This window comes from Miniopterus natalensis, chromosome 1 (assembly GCF_054644295.1).
Source record: "Miniopterus natalensis isolate mMinNat1 chromosome 1, mMinNat1.hap1, whole genome shotgun sequence".
Classification (NCBI taxonomy): Eukaryota; Metazoa; Chordata; class Mammalia; order Chiroptera; family Miniopteridae; genus Miniopterus; species Miniopterus natalensis.
The window spans coordinates 167729041-167752228 of NC_142081.1; the positions used below are offsets into that span (position 1 = coordinate 167729041).

The 23188-nt window shown below is 34.3% G+C and overlaps 1 protein-coding gene across 6 annotated transcripts in view; it reads right to left on the minus strand.

Moving 5' to 3' along the window:
• ADGRL3 (adhesion G protein-coupled receptor L3) overlaps positions 1–23188 on the minus strand; it is a 697726-nt gene that overhangs the window by 518787 nt on the left and 155751 nt on the right. For all 6 annotated transcript variants that reach the window (XM_087827196.1, XM_087827189.1, XM_087827185.1 and 3 more), the window contains exon 2: positions 16530–16598. The gene's annotated coding sequence lies outside the window, so the exon portion shown is untranslated. The remainder of the gene's footprint in view (positions 1–16529; positions 16599–23188) is intronic.

A 23188-nucleotide genomic window follows, 5' to 3' on the forward strand; every position in this document is an offset into this window, starting at 1 on the left:
TGAGGAATCCTCAATATTAAAAAGTATTAAAGCCAAGATAAAGAAATGTCAAATGATATGATTCTAAACTTTTTTCAGGTAAGTTGTTTCAACTCCAATTGAATAATTTTTTTAGACCATGAATTTATTCTGGTATTTTGTTACGGCAGTCTGAGCAGACTAATACATTAGGTGACTAAAAAGATGTGTTGAATGATTGATTTAATAAATGAATGAATAAAATATGATTGAAAGGAAACCTTTTCCCCTAAATTCATTTTTCATGAGATAGAGCATTTAACATAACTTTCTGGCATTAGCCAGTCCTGACTCACTCTGCTGAATTGAAACAGTGACTTCACTAACTGATGAGTTCAGGAAAGGGACCTGACAAATCCAGCTAGTTTATTTTCCCTCTCCCAGCTGTGGGCAGCCAGGCCCATACACAGGAATCAAGGATTCTGGTGTATCATTCCATCTATAAATTTACAGTGGCATCATCTTACACAGGGAGACCTAGGGAACCCTCTGAGCTTGAAACTTTATTTCTGGGATGCAATATCAAGGGGCCCATTGCAGCCATATGTGTGAGCTACATTCTCCAACCCCTTTATTAACATTTTTATTTGCAGCTACCCAAAATCTTGTTAGCTCTTACTTTGATTAAAACTGACATGTGGAGAAAATATGCTACTTATTCGCCCTATCAAATCCATGTAGATGATATTACCATTGTTTCAAGACAGACTGGATCATCAAATATTCAAATCATCAATGGGAATTGTGTTGAATTTTGAAAAATAAATTTAAACACAGAAGTACTTAATCTATTACTGATTTTAATATATGCTACAAATTTTTGAACAATTTCATGAGAAATTTCAGTCTAATTAGCATTTTCTATATTTAGAGATGAAAATGTAGAAAAATATTGGTCCTTATTTTTACTTATTCTCAGAAGAACTGTCACTAGACCCTATACTCCTGAAAGCATATAAACTCAAGTAATAATAAACTTAGCACAACTAAGCCCATAATAGATGCTCAAAAAGCATCACTATAATACGTGAAAAATTTCCTTTCTGAGCAGGCCTTCTGGTCCTACACCACTAGCAAGGTTTCTCCGTCAAAATTGTATAATACACATATTTATTTGTAGGACACACATTTGCTTTTCCTTATATGCTAAATATTACATTTCTATAAAAATGCAAAAGGAATATAACATTTTAATATTTATTATACCCATTCTTGACTAAAATGTATTCTTGAAAAATAAATCCTGTACAAATACATTTAATCTTTAGTGATCAGTGTCTTCAACTATTTTTTACTGTTACTATCTTTTTACAGATCTAATGATCTACACTCCATGCATTAGTTAATTTAATTTCTTGCTTGGAATTCTTTTGATGTTGGTGATAAAAATTAATAAAATTGGAACCTTAAATAGCTGTCTTAGCCCAAATATTCAAACCAAAAGCTTATAAGCAAAAACCCAGTACTACAATTTTAGCCACACATTAAAAAAAAAAAAAAATCCTCTCCACATGGATTATCTTAAGTTCCCTAAAGTGGAATTCTATAGGTATTTTAAAAATGAAAATAATAAATTTTAAAAATGCAAAAGGTGCAATAAAATAATCATTTAAAACCCAATGAAAACACAGCATCCACATGAGAATTACAACAGGCCTTGCAGTGTACTGCGCAAACACGTGACACACGGTTAAGCAAATATAATTAAGGACAAGGGAGCTGGACTTTTTTTTTTTTTTTTGGTAACTTTAGCTGCACATATGGAGCATTTTGTTTCACTTCTGGTTTACTTTCTTTTAATCAAAGACCCCCACTGTAATGCCTTCACACAGGGCTCAGTGTTGCGGCTACCATGGAAACCATAATTCTGAATGTCCTAACTTGTGTGATTAAAATTTAACACAAAGTAACATTGATAGTTTCCCTCATTTCCACTACCACCAATATCCAATTCTAATTAGCAGCACAATAGCTGGCTTGGAGGGAATAAAGGGCTGTGACTACTGTAACCTCACATTGCCAGTTATTCACAGGGAAGCTCATGGACAATATATAGTGATGGCTCTTTTACAAAATGCCAGATTTAAACAGAGGGATTATTTCTAGTTGACTTTCCAGTCTCCTCTAGAAAATCAAGCATGTTGTTTTTCTTCTTTTGATATACTGTACAAGGTTTTTTTTAATTCAATATTTCATTTGCCTGTTCGACTGGAGCAAAAGCTTTTTATAATGGTCTACTATAGTAGGGAAATAAATGAAACTATATGACATTTTAGTTCCTCAAATCCCCTTGTATTAAATATATTCATTTCTATAATTATTACAGTTCTCTTCAACAGGGAGTTAACCCTTCTAGACACATCATTAAGATATAACATATGCAAAATCTTTTTATTTAATTGGGGTTTCAAAATTCATCTTTTTTCTTCCATTTTTTTAAATGAACATTCTAATAGGAGCCGATAAGCTCTCAGTAATCCATTAAGGAAATATATGCTCTCTTGCTGATTATTTTGATTTGCAGAAAATTATATTGTCTCAGGGGCACACTTGCACTGATCATGTGCCCTCTACTCATCGTCTCTACTTATAACTAAGTATGAATTTATTGCATTAGTCACAACAACATTTTAAATTTGGAAATTATACTCTGTCATTTCGATTGAGCTTCTTGTCTACCTTATCATATATAAGAACAAGCATGAATGACATTCCTCCCCACTCCTAAAATCCCAAAGGAAAGTGTTTAAGTTTATAGAGCAAAAGGGGATATTTTAATGTTGAACACTTAGAGCCAGGAAGATACTTTAGTCATTAAGGCCAATGCTTTCAAATTTTAGGTAGAAATGAGGCCCACAGAAGTTATATGATACCCTTAATAGGTCAAGAACTATGAAAACCAGTACTGGTCGATTTAAGTGTTCATTTAGAATTTTTATTCATTCCCTACAGAAGAGAGACGTTTCCCTTAATAGTTCACTCCTTTTTCTACCTTTATTTACCAACCTAAACACCTTAAAATATAGAGTATATGTAAAATTAACCTTCAAAATTAATGGGATTAACCCAAAAGATGAAATGGGGATAAATTAATAATTTTGTTAGATACATATATATGATTTATGTAATTTAAAACGTTGAGTTCATATGGAAAGTAATCTGCGTTTAAGATTAGATCTTTAGCCATAAAACACACTTTCAAATCATTTCTAAACTAGTCAGCAGCACCCTTTACTAATTAATATTAATTCCTACTATGAAAAATATAAAATATCATCTCTATTCCTGAGAGTTTCACACAGTTCATTTAATGTTATTTACCTATTAGTAAAGATCTGGCTATTAACTTAAGTAAGCAATTTTTCCTTCAAATGCCATTTTGACATTTGAATAAATAATAATTAAGTAATGTCTGACTTTATGGACAATTTCTATTCCTGTGTAGGTTCTCCTTACAGTAAGTGATTGTCTTCTATAAATGGTCCATTCAGAAATTTTATTTGTAATTAGAATGTGTGAATAAGTTCAAGTAACCCTAGTATAAGTTATTCTTTCATTTACAGTAAGCAAGAATAAAGAAAGGACTGGCGCGCGCACGCTTGTGCGCGCGTGTGTGTGTGTGTGTGTGTGTGTGTGTGTGTGTGTGTCGGGGAACCAGGGGTTAGGAAGACACTTGTGGAAGGAGAAAAGCACGCGCAAAAGAGAAGAAAGGAAAGAGAAAAGGAGACTCCTTTATTTACATGTTTTCTAAGTCTGATCTGGTTTTAAAATAAATATTAGACTTTGAAAGATCCTTTAAGTACGTTAATTCATATTTCAGGAGTATACCAAGAAAGTCAAAAAGTAAAACAAAATCAGAAAAGAATGGTGCTCATACAGAGGCTCCATAAATGGAGTTAGTGGATAAAAGCCAGGAAAGATGCAGAAGACACTGTTTTAGGAAGCACCACTGAATCAGATTAAGGTTGACAGAATTATCATGAACTTGCTAACCAAGGCTGGAGGAACACTCTAAATATGAAACTCTTTGCTCTGCTCTAAGTGTTAGTAGATAAATCAAAAGGTAAGAGCTTATTTCAGTGAAAAAAAAATCCTTCAGGTGGGAATGTCGTGACATTTACTGTCAATACATTTACAGTGGCTAATAATTCTCACTCGATGATATCTAAGGAAGGGTCTACTAACATGGATATTTTCGATAAATCAATATCAAAAATTCAACTATTTCTTCATTTTAATTCTTGGATGTATCAAAAAGGATGCTGAAAAATGTTTAGGAAAAAAGTTTTTAGTGAAACATTGTTTAGCGATGTTTTTTCTCATGGCAAAATAAGATACATCAAAAGTAACATCACTTTATCATTTCATCATTCAAAAGCTAGCCTGCTGGGTGTGATAAAAATACTTCTAAAATAATATGAAGATTGGTTCACTCCAGAAATTTCAACGGAGCATCTACTTATAAAGTCCAGATTTCCTTGCCTATTCAGTCTGCAGAGGGTTATGGCTCTCCACTGACCAATTTATAACCCACCCATTCCATTTCTAGAACTATACACTCAAACCATTTTTGGAGTAAAATACAGAAAAGTAGAATCCTTAGTATAAACTTTAAAAGCTCTTCTTTGAAAAAAGATCATTCTTAAAGATAAGAAATTCAACATACCACATCAAGGAGCCTGAAAAGACCAGTTAAGGCTGTCAAAATCTTTTCTCTGGAGATTAACAAGAGCTTGCATTCTAGATTTTCAAACACGAATACATACATAATGGGGGGAAGAATCTAACGTTCTTCATTCATTACTAACTCCGCTAACAGTTCACTCTCTGCGAAAGCTAAGCTGAGAGCGTTTTGTCACCGGCGGTCACGCAGACGCAGGCAAGGGGAAGAGCACGGGGGACAGGCACCTGGAGGCAGCGCTTCACACGGCCTTCCCCTCTTAGGGAAAAGCGGGCTTGGGAAGCGCAGCTCAGAACTGATGGCAAAGCAGGCGCGGTCTCCACTTCCCGGGCGGCGTCTGGAGGCGGCCAGTTCCTTGCCCCCCGTGTCCTCTGAGGGTCAGCACAGCGCCCTCGGAACATGGGACAACTCTGGTCCCATCCCTGTCACTGTTCTGTAAACTGCTTCACGTTCAACATACTCCCTGGCGTTCACTGCAGCCCTGCCGGTTAAAACCTTTTCAGCTACCTAATCATTTTCTTATCTATTTCAAAGGGGTTACAATGGACTATTTTTAAATGAAAACTTAGTTGTGATATTTTGCTGAATGGATTTAATAACATATAATAACCCTCATGTTTTTATTATATACATTATATAGGATTAAACCTAACATGTTCTAACTGCATCAAGAAAATACACCAGTTGAGATAAAAAGCACCTGAAATAACATAGCTAAGCTATCAGAAATCATCTACACAGCCTTTTGCCCAGGGATAGCTTTTCAGAAGCTCTAACTATAGCAAAGGTTTTTAATAAACTTCCTGCTCTCTTTCCCTACTAGCGATGCTTTTCAAAGGTGGTATCAGAGGGAATCACTGTTACAACGCTTACTGATAAAGATGTAATGATCAGAAACGTTGATTGTCTTTGGATATTTATATACTCTGAAATTAAACATTGAATTTTCATTTCAACTACTTATCACTAGATTATCCATCAAATGACAATCCAAAAATGTTGCTAATCTAGTATATTTAATCAAAAATCAAGTTAAAAGAAAATAAAAATCTATTAAATACTTCATTTGTGGAATCATTAATAATAAAAATGATTTCTTCACTCATGGCTGTGAACACTGAGATGCAATATAACAAAAAATGTTTGTCTACAAAATTCAGTCTCTTCATTGAAATTTATAATGGAGAGATTACATGATTATACATGCATTACCACAAAGTTTCACAAAAATCTAGCCATTCACAATTTTTGGCAACAAAACCAGCAAACAATTACTTGTTTCCATTACACTTGTAAGAGGCAATTTGAGAAGCTACTCCCCAGGAATTAAATTTTGTGGATAAACATTTTAGTTAATTGCATTATTGTTCTCAGAGCATTGAAGGCAGCACTGAGCCAAACCAAGAAATCCAATTTCTTTCTTTTTCTTTCTTCTTAAGCAATTAAATTCTCTCCCACAAACACATTTTTGGACCCAAGGAAAAAAATGTATGTTTTATATACTGGATAAATTGGAAAGATTAAAAAAAAAAACACCTATTATTTAAGTGTAAAGTTTATAATGTTTTAAATAAGTAAACTGTAGTCCTCCCAGGACAAATACATTCTAAACATATATATTTCAAAGGTTTATGAAAAAGTGCATTGCCGGGAGCAGTAGTGTTCTGAACAGTTCACAGAATATGGCAGCTCTTAGTTCCAGCCTCCATTTCATACTTTTTATTTCACCATCTTATCCACCTTTAATGCAATGCACCTCTCACACATCCAAGAGATGCTGTTCTTTAAAATAACAGTATTTATATCTACGTAATTATAACATATAATGACATAAAAAGGGTCTCTTAGTGTGTCTTCATATTTCTTCGTATCTTTACCTGACACTCTATCCCTCAGGAAAAAACATACTCCCTCAGAACAGATTGCTCAATATTCTGTAATTAATGCTCTGGCCTTGCCAAGACCTTTCTCTTAGCATGTCCGTTCTCTGTTCTCTAGTAAAACCCTCCTTCTATGCAACCACTTCCATGAAACTTTCCCAAGGCCTTTATTCTGAGTTAATTACTCCCTTATCTCATACTTCTATTAGAGTCCTCGACATACTATAATGCAGCCAGTTACGCAGGTTTTTGCACCCCAACTACGCTGGAGTTTTCTCAAGGTCAGAATAGCATAATCATCAATCCTGAACATAGCAGAGGCCTTTGTACATTAGACACTAAAATAATATGTACTAAATAAATAATTTTTGTTAAAAATTAAAATTGTGTTTTAATCTTCATGAAGATTTGTGATGACATTCCTCAGCCTTTGAAATATGTTACTTGCCCTGGCCAGTGTGGCTCAGTTTGTGGAGGGTCATCCTGTGCACCAAAAGACCGCAGGTTCAATTCCTAGTCAAGGCACAACACCCAGGCTGCAGGTTCAATCCCTGATCCCGGGTGTGTGCGGGAGGCAGCCAATCCATGTTTCTCTCTCACGTTGATCTCTCTCTCTCATTCTCTCTCTCCCCCCCCCTTCCTTCCTCTCTTTCTAAAATCAATTAAAATGTATTTTAGAAAAAGAAATATGTTGCCCCCCTGGGCGTGGCTCAGTGATTGAGCGTCGACCTAGGATAAAGGAGATCAGGGTTCGATTCCCGGTCAGGTCAGGGCACATGCCCGGGTTGCGGGCTCGATCCCCAGTCGGGGGCGTGCAGGAGGCAGCCGATCAGTGACTCTCATCATTGATGTTTCTCTCTCTCTTTCTCTCTCTCCTTTCCTCTCTCTGAGATCAAGAAAGATATATTAAAAAAAAAAAAAAAGAAATATGTTACTTAATGAAGTAGTAGTTATTCTGTATTAAGCTAATGTAACCAAAGGCGATGTTTTTAATCAGTTTCCTCTTATTGTGAGTATACAAGCTTGAAATTGTTTAGAAAAATGTGTATTTACTTTTAAAAAATGGAGATTTTATGATGAAGTCTGTTTCATAATTAAGGAAAGTCATTAATTAAAATTTATTGACATTAAAAACTCTAAAAAAGTTTTAGAGTTCTCAATAAAGCCCTATAATACTAACTATATTTAGCCTTGTATTTACTTAATATAAAACAACATTCAGAATTTTTTAAATTATTAGACTTTTGAAAAACAGTAGGTAAATCAATGATTCTAATATATTCAAGATTTCTGGAATACTTAGTGGATTTTTTCCAAACACAAAAACCAGTTTTCAAAAATCCTGTATAGTTTTAAAAGTTTCTAAAAAACATATTGTACATACCCTTGTTTTATAACATATTATATTAAACACATACATACACTAACTTTTTCTTCTCAATGACCCAAGATCATCACAGAATTGCAGCATCCTACTTTTTTTTTAAGAGCAAGAATGTCCTTTATGAATAATCCACTGCTGTCCTCACTAATTGGACAGATGAGAATTCTACAGTCCAGAGAGATTATAGGATGCACCCTGGGCCTCACAGCAAGTTAACGGCAAGGCCAGACCTAGAGTGCAGGTAACTTGATTCTTACTAATAAAAAACACATTTGCAAAACATGTATCACTCAGAGCCTCTTAGATACATCAGGCAACTTTGCTTGGATATATAATAGATTCAGCCTGGTATATTTACTAAATTTTTTATGACTTTTAATGGTTATGTGGTCCCTATCCTTAATATATTATATCAGATTCATATTTAGTTTTCAGTATTTCTATTTTTTTTATGATGTGGTGAACTTAATCTGCTGGGTCTTAGATGCTAAGTGGCCACATTTGTTAGAACATATAATAAAATATGTTCTCAAAGAGGACCTTTTCTATGTAAAAAGCCAATGAGCTGTAGTTAGAATAAAACAGCTAAAATAAATCCACTGCAGAAACAGTTAAGCTGTAACTTCTGTGGTTAGTTGCTTGGGGATCATTCGCTAAAGGAATTAAGACACACTCATTAAAAAAGAGTGAATATCAAGAAAGGAAAAATTATAAAAACTGCAGTTTGCACTTGAATTATGTAATTTTCCTACCTAAATTCAGAGACCAATAAAAGCAGGTCTTTCCATAGTCAGGCCCAGTGTTAAAGAAATTCACACTTTTACACAGCCCTTGAAGTTTAAAATTTTTGCACAACTCCAATTTATATAATAACAATGGCAATTAAAATAGAAATAAAATAGAAATGGGAACACAATCTGGTACGAGAAATAAAACATAAAAATAATTTAAAAATCAATATATACAGTTACAATATGACCCAATCCAACCTTAGAGAAATAAAAATGTATCTGTAAACACACACATACACCCACACACACACACACATACACACAATATGAATGTTTATAGGAACTTCATTATCACCAAAACTTAGAAACAACCCAAACATTCTTCAAAAGGTGGACAACAACTGTGAGACATCCACAAAATGTAATTCTGCTAAGCAATAAAGAACAAATACACTCCAAAACGAGGATGAATCTCTAAGGCATTATGATGCGTGAAAGAAGCCAGTCTCAAGAGGCTACCTACTATATGATTCACTTATAGGAAATTCTGAAAAAGATAAAAATATAGGAATGAAAGCAGGTAAGTGGCTGCTAGGGGTTAGGGACAGAGGCAGGGAATAACTACAAAGGGGCAGCATGAGGGAATTTTTAGGTGATCAAAATACTTTGTACCCTACTTGTGAGGAAAACACAATCCTCTTGAGCCTTACATCTCAGAACTGTACATAGAAAACAAACACACACAAAACTATAAGTACAGGTAGACAGCCAGGTAGACAGACAGATAGATCGCAGTAACGTTACATGGACATATAAGTATGTTAAAACTCCTCAAACATTTACAATGGGTAATTTTAAAAATGTACTCAATAAAAAATTTTAAATGTAGGCACTCAATTAAAAAAATCATGAACAACCCAGACAGTGTGGCTCAGCGGTTGAGCGTCGACCTATAATCCAGGAGACAGCGGTTCGATTCCCGGTCAGGGCACATGCCCGGGTTGCGGGCTCGATCCTCAGCAGGGGGCGTGCAGGAGGCAGCCGATCAATGACTTTCATCGTTGATGTTTCTCTCTCTCTCCCTCTCTCTTCTTCTCTCTAAAATCAATAAAGACATATTAAAAAAAAAAATTTTTAAATCATGAACAAATCTCTGTCCTACAAAAAAATTGTCAATAATAAACTCTTTTTACCTTTTAGCTATGGCACAAAATTCCCAATCTATAAATATTTATAGCATAGAGCAGCTCTCCCTCTATTCAATGTAGCATCCCTGATTCAGGCGAAAATGAACAGCCTTTTCTGAAGCATCGTAAAATATTTCCAATGGCAAGGATTAGAGGCAACGGACAGTTGAAGGTAAAGGAGATCTGGCTCAGTACAAGGGTGAGGACACATGTTCTGTCCTGGCCACTGCTGGTTCAGGGTTTACCCATAAAAGTAAGAAATGATGGACAGTGAGCACTGCAATCATCTCAGAGGTTTTACTTCCTACACATCTCCCTGGTCAGCACTGTTCTGAATGAAATATGAAGGTTTTAGGTTTAGGTCAATGGCCAAGGTAAGGGTTAAGGAACATGCTACTATAGAAGGAAATTTAAATTTGTAATAATAAACAAAGAAAATAGATTTTTTAAATTGAAAATGATTTTTCTGCCTTAATCTTACTAAGACATTTTCTAAAAGACAAGCTTTTATCAGACATTTAAAATATAACATTTAAAAATGATTTTAAAAAGAAGGTGAGGATACAGGTAAAGCTTGGAGAAGTGAAACCTGAAATGAAATTTTATCTTTATGTATCAAAGGCTTTAAAAAAAATCATACACATGGAACCAATAATCCACTGCTATAAAAAGCTATTCCAGGAAATAATCACTTATGTACCAAAGATTTATATAAACATATGCCTATCTCAGTAATATTTATGAAGAGTAAAATGTAGTATGATGCTAGCAAAAAGGTACTTGCCCATATTATAAAGCAATACATGTTGATGTTCATTTATGTATTTAAGATAACTAAGAATTTACATTAAACCATTAATCATGGTTTTCTCTGGGGGTGGGATAATGGATCACAGTAACATTTTCTAAATTTCTCCTTGCAACATTTTCTAAATTTTCTATAATGAGTATACATTAATTTTATAATATAAAATATAATATTAAACACTTATGGTTAAACCGTTAGGCTATAGAACTGAGTCATTTTAAAACATAAAATTTTTTACCAGAAACATTTAGTGAGAAAAGCACCAAAAGTACTGATCAAAGGATATTCAGGAATTGGTTATACTCCTTTAGCTGTTGTAAAACTATGCAAAAAAGGTTTTTTTTTGTTTTTATTTGCTTTGGTGAAAAAAAATATTACTGTTGTTTTGTATGGGCTCTATTTGCTGTTCACTGCTTCACAATCAATCCCATGGCTTAAGCAGTGGCTGATGACGTTGGCTCTGCTCAGCTGACTGGCAGCGATCATCCCAATGCCAGGCTTATCTTCATGCAAATGTTCCAAAAGGTCACCATTTCTGCATGTAAATTCTGAAGGGCACTAACTCTACCGCTGACGGATTCTGACAGCCACTGTATCTCCGAGAACGGAATAAGCAGGGATAACTGTCTGAATAATGAATGTGCTTTTACTCTGCCCATGGCCAGGTTTTACATCCTGCACTTTCTGCCTGTATTTTTAAAATTAATTAGAAAATGTAATTTCATAGCAAACCAAAACTTTCCTTTTAAATTCTGCAAACACTGAATAAAAAAGTGAGACACCTTCAGTTTACAGTATTAGATTTGTAGAGATCACTCAAACGTATATAAAAATGAACATCTAGCTCTGGATATTATTTCTGTAAAAAAAACAAGCATTATTACTTCTGTAAAAGCATTATTATTTTGTACACACACACACACACACACGCACACACACAAGAACCCTATTCCCTAAAGGTCAGTGCACGGAGTTACTCGCCGTCCAGGTGCCAGTTTCAAACCTTAGACTCCCTCCACTGAGACTTCGGCTCTCACTACTGCAATGCAGTCCGTGGCAAAGGCCTGCCCCTTCTCCTTCTCAATAGTCTCAAAGGCGATACTACCCCTCAATCCCCAGTGCTGTTGCCTTAAACCAGGTCTTCATTATGCCTCACCTGAGCTGCTGCAAATATTCCCAGGTAACCCTCCTGCCTCTGGTCACACAGTCACCCACATACCTCCAGAGTTAGATTTCTAATATCCAAAGCCACGAGCAAAGGCAATAAACCCCCCACAAAAATAGAAATTAAAAAATATTATAAGGGAAAATATTTAGAATACATTAGTTAATGGGATGAGACAACAAACAAATTAAGTGTAATGTCGTCATATGTGACCTAGAGAATAATACAGCAGAGGAAGAGGGCAGAGGGTGTCCCCAGGCGGTTTTTGTTTGAAATAGGATGTTCAGGGAAGGCCGCCATGAAAGGAGAATATCTGAAGCCTAGGGAATAAGCCATGGGAACAGCGAGGGGGAATGTGACGGCAGCGGGAACAATGGGCTAAGGTACAGTGGCTTTGTGTGCTGAGCAAGTGGCGGTGCAGCCAGGGCGGCTGGAGGGGACAGGAGGCTGAAGGTAGAACAGGTCTCTAAGTGAGGTCCAACGGAAGCAGTGGTGCAAGCAAAGGGAAAAACACACAAAACGGTTGCAATTCCCCAGGCAAGAAGGCACTGTGACATATGGACCAAGGGGTTAGCCAAGGAGGTACTCAGAAGTAGTCAGGCAGAAAGTACAGATGTTTGTGCAATATGTGTGAAAAAATATTTCAACTACTACTCCAAGGGTTTAAGCCTAAGGATTTGGAAGAATGAACCATTAACCACAAGTCTTTGAGAGTGATGCTTCTGAACAGGCTTTATAATTTTGAAAACTAGTTTGACACTGTGGTTAAGTACATTCCAAGAGGTCACTTACTGTGAACAGTATTTCTCCAGTACATCTTTCCTTTCAGGTTCAAGAAATTATTATAGAAACATATAATGCTTAGAAATGCCAAACTCAATCCCAGGTGCTATGTAGTAGGTAATTCTGTGAACCCCATATTGCAGATGAAGATGTTGAAGCACAGGGGATAAATCACGCCCCTAATCAAAACTTGACCTCTTTACTCTGCTTCCTCTCAGATTTCCTTTTATATCTTATTATAATAGAATTTGAGGTTTTCAAGGCTAATAGTGGTGGGAGGCGTTCACTAGACTACAAAGGGGCATGAGAGAACTTCTGGGAGTGACGGATATGTTTTTTATCTGGATTTTAGTGGTAACTTGCATAACCTGATGTGTTTATGAAAACACAATTGTCCATTAATAAGAAAGAGTTTACTATACACAAATTGTACACCAATAAACCTGATTTTTTAAAAATAATCTAGCAAATATCATAAATTGACACATACTGGAAATGCATATATTTTGTCCAAATGTAAAGTGAATGTCTCATACTACAAAACTAGTTCTAACATTTATTTTTTTCTGATGAAAGCAATGCTCTTCATGTCATCTTCCAATGGTATTTGCTGACAAAGTAATACATTTTTATTTGTTGCCATATAATTGTTCTTGCATGACTTCAGCCAAGTTTACCACAGCAGCAACAACTAGGGTTTCCCCAATGATGTTATATCTTCCCTGCAGGGAATCTCAAATAAGGCCTCCAAACATTTATCGTAAATTTCAATGGAAACTTGTAGATGATTCAATTAAACATGACTTTAAACATGCTGAAAATGCCAGAGAGGTATGCATTTTATTTGTGTTTCAGGTGTTATTAAGAGTCTTGCTATTTTTGCTGCTGTATACTATCACTAACTGACACCTCAAGACAAAATATGTTCTTAGAACAAGTTTAATCACTTATAAGAGACAAAGCCCTATTTTATGGTCTTCTTGATAATTTAAAGTTTATAGCTAGCTCATTAATGAATCTGAGGATATCAATGTTTATGTCATATAAAGAATCTGAAAAGTATCCTGTAATAGGAGTAGGAAAAATGTCAATTTTGTCATTTTTTTAAAATTGTAGACTTGGGCATGTAAAATAATCTTCATTTTGTAATTCTTATTTAACACTTCATAAAATCAGTTGTCTAAATATGAGGACTAGTCTAGTTAAAAACTGACAATAACTCCATTAATGCACTTATCCAAATATGCAACATCAGCACACCAAAATACTCTTAAAAACAAACATTACCATCAAAATCCAATGAGATGCCACTTGATAACCATTTGGATAGCTATAATCAAAGTGACAGACAATAGTAACTTTTGGCAAGGATATGGAGAAACTGGAACACTCATATTTCTGTTGGGAATGTAAAATGGTTCAGCCACTTTGTAAAATAGTTTTGAAATTCCTCAAAAGGTAAAACATAGTTACCATATGACCCAGCAAATCTACCTCAGGTATATATACAAAAGAAATGAATACATATAACTACACAAAAACTTGTGTACAAATATTTATAGCAGCATTATTCCTAATGGTCAAAACATGTAAAAAAAAAAAAACCCAAAGCACATCAACTAATGAATGGATAAGCAAAATGTGATATATCCATATAATGGAATGTTATTCAGATATAAAAAAAATTAAGTACTATTTCATACAACAAGGGTGGAATTTGAAAATATTATGTTAAGTGAAAGAACAGATACAAAGGGCTATGCATTGTATGATTCCATTTATGTCTTAAATCCATAGGGGCAGAAAGTATATCAGTTGCCAGAGGAGGGCAGGGGGAAGGGAGGGCTCCTGGGTACAAGCTTTCTTTTACAAAAAATGTTTTTGATTAGACAGTGATGATAGTCATATAACTATGTGAATATACAAAAAAACACTAAATTATAATACCTTAAAAGGGTGAATTTATGGTATATTAATTATATTTCAATTAAAAAAAAACACAAAAACAAGGAGGCAAATACCTGTCAATGATTCAACACAATTCAACACTAAAAATCCCTATGATTCCTCCAGAAACTTCATATTTGGCGGCCTATAGCAGTCATTATATTATATGTTATAAGGTCTTAATTCTTTCTCATTTTCCTCATGAAAATAAACACCAGGAGAGCTCTAAAAGTTTCTACTCATAACATTAGCATTCTACTCATATCATTAAGCACTCCAGAGGTTAAGATGGAGAATTAAGCTTTATTGTGGCAAATCTGATATTTCATGACTGTTCCAAACCTACTTTTCCAGACTCATCTCCTAACATTGTCCACCCACATGAGGCTAAGCCTTCAGCCACCCTACCAAGAGCAGTTCTTCACTGGCCATCCCTTGCTCCTTCAGGCCTTTCCCCAACCTACTCTATTGGCCTGGAATGCGTGACCTCACCTTCCCTAACCTAACAGCCTCTCAGTGAATTTCACAGCTTCCAAGAAAGTTTTAAGAGCCTCCACCTAAAGTGCAACCCAACTTTTTGTCTCCTCCCAGTTTGTCATTGACTATTTTAAAAATATATAAAATAATTTATTTCGTAGAGTTTCATTTCCCACCAGCATTTATTTTCTTCAGAGCAAGTAGATCAGATTTAAGTCTTGCTTGGGTTCATTTTTAAAAATTATTAAATCAGCCTGCTTTTGTTGATTTAATGTATGTATTTTACTAAGTACCAAAAGCCCATTTCATATTCAAGTCAGTAACAATGACTGAAAATTTATGTTAATGTATAAATAAGCTAATAAATACAAATAAAGTACATTCAATCATATGTACTCCAGAAAATAGGAATACTATTAGTTGTTTGCATAGTGAATGAATGTGGACAAGAAGGCAGTGGACAAAGAAATTAAGGTAGAAATATCACAAGAAGGAATAACGATTGGAAAATTTAGTCTCTACAAAGGCAAGTGCAATATTTCTACAGTCTAAGCCACTCAGTCCCTTGAAGTAAAAAGAAAAATAGAAAACTTTTGAAAATAGATTGATAATAATTTATAATACATACTGAATGTATCAGTAATTCAAAATGAATGAATTATTTTAATATTAAGAAAAATAATAAAGTTGATATTTCTAATTTTAGGCTGTATATAATATATTATAGACAATACAAAGTCACTCGATAGGAATTAACTTCAGTAACGTCAAAAAAAAAGGAAATTCCAACTTTATTATTGATTGATTATCATATAGGCCTGCTTTGTCTTCAAATGATTTGAAGAAAATGCACAAATGAATGCTGGCCTAAGGTTACGTTCTTCAAAGTCTTTTATGTTGAACTCTATAAATATATTTGTGATAAATAAAAACATTACTTCTAAAAATAATTTCCTTTATATTAAATAGCTTGGTGCTATAAAATAAATATACTTTATTTCCTAATATTCCATTTACGGTCATAGATATGTAATTGAGAACAAATAGAAATAATTAAACAAAAATGACTTTGGTTGACTGTGTTGGTATACATGCACCAATTAAAAACAAAACTATGAATAGACATTCAATATTAGACTTTTAAAAAGGTAATAGAGCTATTTGCCTTTCCAAGGAGGTAGAGAGCCATTAAGATTATTACTTTTAGTAGCTCATTTATATTTAATATAGCTGGAATATACTTCCTCACAGCAGAAAATACTTCCAACTAGATTATTTACATATTTGTTGACAAGAAATGTCACTTGATTTCCAAAACATATAAAATTTAATTTTAGTAATTCATTAAACAGTATCATGAATTTTCAATATGATACTCATAAAAGAATATACTAACTTGAATATAAATATGTTAAATACACTTGGAAATTGCTATCAAATAGATTGGCAACAATAATCTTCTAATTACCTTAATGTGGTTTTCAGTTGTTAAATATCCATGTTTTCTTCCTCCAATTTACTGAACATTTAAACATTTCTGGAAAAAAAAACATCAAAAAACAGACATTTAATTATTGCTGAAAAAAATACCTTATTTTATGGTCATAGTTGTAGAACTATTTGAATAAATTTTTATATTTCTTATTGTTTGCCAGTGTAGCTTTCCCCACAACACTTAAGGTATAGCAGAAAAATCACGGTTTAAAAACAAAATTTAATTTACCTACGACACATTTTCTTCCATAGTCTAATTTACTATATAATGCTCACTGAGAAAAGGTAATGAATTTGGTATGTAAGAAATTTAAATATTTTCCTAATTAAAAGAACACATGAATTTTTAAAACATATTCCGAGATTTCCAATAAATTTTTTGGTTTCTTGTAACAGCTTCTTCAAGCTAAGATCCTAGAATGCATCTAATCACTTTTGCCTTAGACAGACTGCTGTGGAAGAAACAACAACTGGAAAACCCCTGAGTACATTTCACTACCTAATCATACATACACACACATATATACGAATTCTCCATATAGTAATGTATACATATGCTGAGACTGTAATTGTAATAATCTAAACAAATTCAGATTTCATCCATATTAGAAATACATAAGAGTTTACTTAAAAGGTAGATTTACAAGAGGGGTGGTCTTCATTTTCTTTTAACTGCCACAATATTTTTATATTTCTTTCATTATTAAACTAATAATCAACACGTCAGACATTTCACCAAATAAAGTTCTGATGTCCTTCAAAGAATTTTCTTTGGAATTTCAATGTTTTCTAATGTTTTTGCAACCAGTCATCAATTTTTGAACTTTCTAGCAAGTTATAAATGCTTTGTACAAACATCAGCTGCATTAGTTATGATACTTAGTATTTGTTATGGTATTAGTAGTATTATGCTATTAGCTATTAGTATTATGCTATTAGCAGGAGGTTAATTAACCTTATATGTGCCAAAACAATGACAATTCATTATACATTCAAGTCTTACCTCAAATGGATAAGAAATTCAATATGATGATAGTGATTTGCATAAAATTATAATTAAGTTATCCTTTACAGAATCACTATTATTACCAATACACACACACACACACACACACACACACACACAAATTAGAGGGAAAATATTCACTAATAGAAGTATTATATTTGCCCTGGCCCTGGTGTGGCTCAGTTGGTTGGACATTGTCCCCTGCACCAAAAGGTCACTAGTGCCCAGTCAGGTGTGGCTCAGCAGTTGAGCTTTGGCCTAGGATCCAGGGGATCACAGTTTGATTCCTGGTCAGGACACATGCCCAGGTTGCGGGATCAATCCCCAGCAGGGGGCATGCAGGAGGCAGCCAATCAATGACTCTCATTATTGAGGGAGGGAGGGAGGAAGGAAGGGAGGAAAGAAGGGAGGAAGGAAGGGAGGAAGGAAGGAAAATCACTCATTGCTTTCCTGGTCAGGGCACATGCCAGGGTTGTGGGCTCAATCCCCAGTAGGGGGCGTGCAGGAGGCAGCTGTTCAGGAGTGAATGCCCTCAAGATTCTCAAATAGCAGCATACTGATTATTATTGTCTATATTTGATAGGAGAATATTTATAAGTAAAGCAAAAAATAAGCTTCCTTAAAAGAATTTTTCAAAAAATAAGCATCAGAATATCATAACACTATTGAATATTACTAAAAATGCACCTTCATATTCTGGTATGAGATTCCAAAAAATCCAGTAAAAATTAGTCTGAAATTGAGATAAAAAGATATTTTATTGTCTACGTATGACATTAATCACAAAATTATGTGACATCTCCTACTGAACTATTCAGTAAAATTTCATTAAAAAATGCAGAAGTGACATGTACAAATATACTTTTAAAAGATTATTTGGTTGTCACTTAATAGATGGTTTTTAGTGTAAGATTACAGTGATATTTCTTTAAAGATGTGTAAAGATGGAGATTTTAAAAAAATTAAATGAATCTTTTTACTCATTCCATTCAAATCATTTTTCCAACTATTTTTTCCCAGTCTATCTATTTAGTCTATCGGTTATCTTCAAATAGCATCTACTTTCATTCTTTATTGACAGCCATCATCATGTACTACAACATTATCTCTGAGAGTGTTCAGATTTGTAATTCATCTCATTTTCAATACCATAATCCTTACAGCCATGTGAAGCGGGCAGAGAAGAAATATTTTCTATTTTACAGATTAGAAAGCTGTGACTTTCAAAGATTACCATGGTTATCATCTGATAGTGCCAAGAGGAGATTCCAAGGTATTTTTATCTTCATTTGGCCTCCTGCCACCCCATGTTTTCACCACAGGCCCCCATACCTAGCACATTGCAATGGTATTCTTATCACATCAACCTAGCCCCTCTCAAATCTATTCTGGTAAATGTCTGCAGGGTAATCTGAGACCTCATTTTTCTCATAATGGTTTTCTGCTCAGTAACCCACAAAAGCACCCTATTGCTATCCACAGAGTCTTGTTTTCAAGACCCACTACAGGATGAATGTTCTCTTCTGATGGAAACATTTTTTTGGACACTACTGCACCAAAAAGAATGTCCACATCAGCCAGCTTGGGCTGCTGATTGTGTCCTCAAACAGGTTATAATGGACACAGTGGCTTGTTAATGCAATCCCCTGTGCCAAGAATGCACTCTGCACTTGTCTACACTTATATACCAAATACCATAATAACACAATATAAGGTCTCATTCTCCCATGAAAGTAGCCTCAATACTCTGAACACAATCAAATCTCTAAACTCCTGGTGCATTTTAAATGGGGAGTGCACAGTTCAGTCCTAAATACACCACATTTTCCATGTGTGAAGTTTTACAAGTAAGCCATTGTAAAAAGGAGAATGCCTTGGGGCAGCACTTTTAAATCAATGACAAAACTGGACAAAATTGCCAAAACCTACAGTTTCAGGACATGGAAACTGACTAGTCATGCAATAAATTAAGAAGTGTTTATTCTAGAAAAACTACTCTACTTTTGGTAATAACAATGGTAGAATTTCTTCCTGAGAGATCCTGTAAATTTCTTCCTGAGAATTCTCCCTCCCATCTTTCCCTCCCACTCCCTGCTAGACATTTAGGTCATAAAGCAAATCAATGTTTTGCTATTAAGATATAATAACAAATCTTGATAAATTTAAAAGAAATGAAATTAAACAAAATGAGTTGTCTAAAATATATGTAATTAAATTTAAAATAAAAAATAATAACTTTTGGAAATCCCTAAATGTATGGAAATTTAAATAAACACTGCTAAATATCCCATGTATAAAGAAGTCACAAGAGAAATTAGAAAATATTTTGAACTCAATCAAAACTAAAGAACAACATATCAAGCTTTGTGGAATGCAACTAAAGCAGTGCTTAAAGGCAAATTTATAGCTTTAAAATGCCCATATTAGAAAACAAGAAAGTGCTCAAATCTGTAACCAAAGCCATCACTTTAAGCAAGTAAAAAAAAAAAAAAAAAAAGAATAGCAAAGTAAACAAAAGGATAGGAATAATAAAGGAAAATGAAAACACTCCTGCTAATCATTTACATTATGAAAATCCTGCCTTTTCTAGCCTTTAGCATCTTCATATTTAATATAACAATTAGAATACATTATTCATAACTTCCTCCCACTGAAAAAATATCATTATTTGGAATAGTCAACAGATCTATAAAGGGCATAAATAATATACAGTACACGAAAAACTCATAGTTTATTATTAGGGGAAGAGAATTATAGATAATAATCCTCAAACCTTAATCAATATAGTACCCAACATTTTACTTAAAAATGGCTGAACTTTTTACCTTTGGTATAGATGAAAATCAAAATGTTATAACTAATACAGATAAGAGAAGAAATTTATCATGTTAACAATTGGTTTTCCAGCCTGAATACAGGGGAGGGGAGGGGAGGGGAGGGGAGGGGAGGGGAGGGGAGGGGAGGGGAGGGGAGGGGAGGGGAGGGACAGAGAAAATGAAGAGAAGGAAAGAACCCTTAATTAGTGTCCACTATATACCCAGCCACTGTGTGATATTGAGGACTGGAGAAATATATATAAAGTTCTTACCCTCATAGAGAAAAGCACTTATTAATTAAAACCAAAACCAAAGACAAGGCCTTTTACTTATTTCCTTTAGTTTACAATTCAGTTACACAGAGATATTTTTGCCTCCACAGAAATAGTAAGGCCTTGACTAATCAGAAGTCCATGATATATACAACATGAAAACTCTCATCCCAGCAGGTATTTGGCTAAGACACTGTACTTGACTGGTTAGTTCTTCCATAGGTCTGCTTCTGCTGTACTCTTTCCATCTTGATAAAGATACTAAAAGGCAAGGATATTCTTCTCTTCCAAGTATCCAAAACTACCCAAAGCTCTCATACACAGAAACACCTCTTTCTTTGAGTCTGGGCTAGGACAGATTCACAGATGCTGTAGCTTGTTCCTAGGTAAGGATCTGTGCAGCTATTGCCCTATGACATAATGAGGGAGGAAATGTGACCTGCTGTGAATCATTTGCCATCAGAAGGAGTTCGAGCATTCTGCCCTACACAGAAAAATGAGATGCTACTTATGATGGGGGAAAAGATGGTAAAATATACAACAGAGGTGACTATTAATGGCCAGAACCAATACCTAGAAAAGGACTCGTTGCATAGTGGAGATTCTGTGTGAGCAAGATGGGTTTAATGGCTGGGCTGGAGGGTTTAAACAGCCCACTGCTCTAACCCCAAGAAGACTTAGCTGGCTTCCAGGAAAATCATTTCCTCAGCAATGTACAGGGTGGTGCAAAAGTAGGCTTACAATTGTTTGTATGGAAAATAATACAATAATTAATGAATAATAAAACAAATATAAACTCACTGTTTCGCATACTCACAACTGTAAACCTACTTTTGGTTATGTTATTTTTGACTCTGCTTGAGAAATAACTTTCAAGTTATCAATGTAAAAAGCAATATTCAATTTAATCTTTTTTCCTCCTCAAAAAATCGCTGTTATCACTATAATTATACATAATATATTTGCATATTAGTCATGGCTTCCAAACATAATAATAGGAAATATTGAGTTTCTTTCATTTATAATAAAATGTATCTACTCTCTATACTTTTAAATAATCATTTTCTGGCAGGATACTCTGAAATCTACCTTATTTCTAATATTATAAAATAATAATTGTTAAAAAATACATACATTTGTATGTTCTATGACAGAAGTTCAAAATGATTTGGACAGCTGTCTTTATAAGTAATGAAAATGTAACAATATTTTAGTATTTGAGGAGTTTCATTAAGAGGATTATACAGATCAACATTCATCTGTTTCAGTTTCAGTAGCAATATAGTGAATTTTTAACAGTAAATATTTTTCAAAATACAGAGAAGTTGATGGAAAAAAATGTGGTCTCAAAATTCCTGTTAAAATATGAAACTACAATTCACAAATTATATGGAATTTTCAAATTATACCTCAACTAAGTGAAACTGATTGTTATTGCCTGTTTGAATATGCATCGTAAAACTCATACCTGCTTTTGTTTAAGGTGGACATACAAAGAAAAAATAGTTACTTTGTTCTTTATAATAGATTTGTTCTTGAAAGATTGCATAAGAATTAATTCAATTTGAATGTATTGGAGATATTTGCTATTTAAATGATCTCTAAATAATTTTGAAATATAATGCATAAAAACTACCCTTCAATTTGAAATATTGCTCCATATCTCCTTCCCTTTGACACCAGAGTATAACATGAAACATAGGTGCTAATCAACAGTATCAACCAGAACACCTTAGACAGTGCACTTTCTGACTCATGAGAATTATCTCAGAATTATGAATGTAGGAAATCTTGTGATGTTTTATTTAATGTTTAAATAAATAAAAATGCATCTTAAAAAATGCATTGAAGCAGGAATGCTGAAGAATCAAAAGGTCTTTTCCTTTAAACATTGCCCTATCCTTAATTATCAGGTTTTTTGTTCACAAATACGTACTTTCCCTTCATGGCTAATTTAGACAAATAAAACAACTTAATCTCAAATGATCAAATGTAGTGAAAATAGCCTAAAATTAAGTTATTGTGCCAACACATACTACCACATATTACTCACAGACTCATGATTGAAGTTTTTTAAAAAAGAGTTACTGGCCCCTGGCCCGGCTGGCATGACTCAGTGGTTGAGCATCAACCCATGAACCAAGAGATCGAGGTTCGATTCCCGGTCAGGGCACATGCCTGGGTTCGGGCTCAATCCCCAGTAGGGGGCGTGCAGGAGGCAGCTGATCAATGACTCTCTCATCATGGATGTTTCTCTCTCTCTCTCCCTCCTTCTCTCTGAAATCAATAAAAACATTTTTTTTTTTTTTAAAAAAAGGAGTTACTGAATTTTTATATACTTAGGTAGTTTCTGACTTGCAGTCCTAGAAAAGTGATTTTTTATCTCTCATGTCTAAGAGGCTGGATTGTCAGGTGATATCAACCCCAAGGAAAACCCAGTAGACCAGAATCCTAACTAAGTTGTACTGATGAAGAAAACCTGGTGTCTAGTGAAGTGTTCTCCACGGTAGAAATGAGTTCAGATTGCCAAGTCGGACAC